Source organism: Zea mays, chromosome 2, assembly GCF_902167145.1.
Source record: "Zea mays cultivar B73 chromosome 2, Zm-B73-REFERENCE-NAM-5.0, whole genome shotgun sequence".
In the NCBI taxonomy this organism is placed as follows: Eukaryota; Viridiplantae; Streptophyta; class Magnoliopsida; order Poales; family Poaceae; genus Zea; species Zea mays.
This window is the reverse complement of record NC_050097.1, coordinates 194191975-194193796: the sequence shown is the minus strand read 5'-3', so window position 1 is coordinate 194193796 and position 1822 is coordinate 194191975. Positions and strand designations below refer to the sequence as shown.

The 1822-nt window shown below is 47.0% G+C and overlaps 1 long non-coding RNA gene across 1 annotated transcript; it reads left to right on the top strand.

The window, feature by feature from the left end:
* The first annotated feature begins 460 nt into the window (after positions 1-460).
* On the top strand, positions 461-1583 carry LOC103647522 (uncharacterized). Its single transcript, XR_562888.3, has 2 exons — positions 461-728; positions 828-1583. It is a non-coding gene; the product is annotated as an uncharacterized lncRNA (long non-coding RNA).
* Positions 1584-1822: the final 239 nt, after the last annotated feature.

Below are 1822 nucleotides of genomic sequence, written 5' to 3'. Positions count from 1 at the left end.
GACTCGGTTATATTTATAACGCTAAACCGGCTTGTAGTTGTGATTAAGTTGTAAATTTCAGATTCGCCCTATTCACCCCCCTATAGGCGACTTTCAACTACGACCTCAAAGATCTTAGATGTTTTGAAAAGAGGTTCAATACAACATGCATTAAATATACACTTGAGCTGATGTGCCCACATACCCTGTGTAGCCCTCGACCCTTCGATCTTGGGGAAGCCATCGCTAAGCCTATTGACAAACCCAGGTTGCGTCTGTACGAGATAACCTTGGTCCACTGTGCATCGCTCTCTCCCAGGCCCCCTGCTCACAACCAACCAACCAACAACATCGATGATCAGGACAAGTAGCAGATCGAGTGAAATTTGAACGAGCGATAATAGGAAGGGGATGGAAAATGCAGAGGGCCGAAATATAAACACGTAGGATATGTTTGGTTGACTGGCCCAACCCACGACCAGGCCCGTTTCATGCAGTATAGATATGTTTGGTTGCCTGGCCCAGTTCGGGAGCCTGGCTGAGGCGAGCCCAAAACAATTTTGTGGCCTGGCTGAAAGGAAACGCGAGCTTGTTGGTTCCCTGACCGGCCTGGCCCGACTTCAGTCGCCACAACGACGCTAGGGTTTCACTCGCAGCCGCCGACGCCAAAAGCCCGCTCTTCTGCCCCAAGCCGCGACGCCCCACGACGCCGCTGCGGTGCCACCAGAGCGGTGGCTTCTCCGACGCTGGTACGGATCTGCTCGACCTCCTCCTCTTGAAGGTGCTTGGTTCCTTCTGCCGCTGGACTTGTGTTTTTTTAGTACATGGCGCTGACGTTTCCCTGTCAGAACGCTCTTTCCAGGGCGACGAGAGCGGCCTGTCGTCGGCGTCCCCGCAGCCGCCGCTGTTCTACGGCTCACCGCCACGGCGAGCGTCAAACCCGGTGGTCCACGACAGTAGGTTCGGCGCGGACTGCCCGCCCGTGCCCGTGCCGGGGCTGTCCGTGCACCGGCCCAGCCCGCGGTCGTCGGCGGCGGCGCCGTCCATGTCGCCGCGCGGGTGCACCCGCGCGCGGTTCGCGTTCTAGCCCGCGAATAGTTAGGTGGTATGTCCTAGTTCGTCAATTAATGATGCTTTCTTTTTTGGTTTTTGATGGGGAATTGTTTTTTTCTTTGTTGTCCGTCCGTCCATGCAACCAAGAAATTTCATGGAGAATCTGTACAAAAGAGTGGCTAGCTACTACACGAGAGTCTGGTCTGAGAGAAGCAACACGAGGTCAGTCAGTGGATGAACTTAGAGAGAGACATTCACACGCTGAGAGGGTTGATAATTTGTGATATTTTCCTCCTTTTTTTCTTCTTCCTGATTTTGTATATTGTATATCCTGCTGGATTAACAAATACTAGCAACCACTTATAGTCAGTCAACATAGGCCATCTACTGCCAGTACCTCTTTTCTTCTCATGAGTTGTAGCAGTTTCTGTTTAATTCATATGATTGTAATTACAATCATATTTTAAGTTACTACTATAGTTTCTGTTTAATTACAATCATAGTTTCTGTTTAATTAAAATTCATATGATTGTAATTACAATCATAGTTTCTGTTTTTGTTATCCATATTTTAAGTTGCTACTATAGTTCATATGATTGTAAAATGATTGTAATTAGTTCAATTCAATGAGAAAAAAATACTAGCAGTGTTTAATTCAGATTATTGTAAATCATATTTATGGGTCAAAATCATATTTTTAGTTTAAATCTGTTGTAATTTGTTTAATAGCGCTTAAAATTTTGAAATTTGGCGGGAGCTTCATTTTACACAACAAAATTGGTGGCAACCC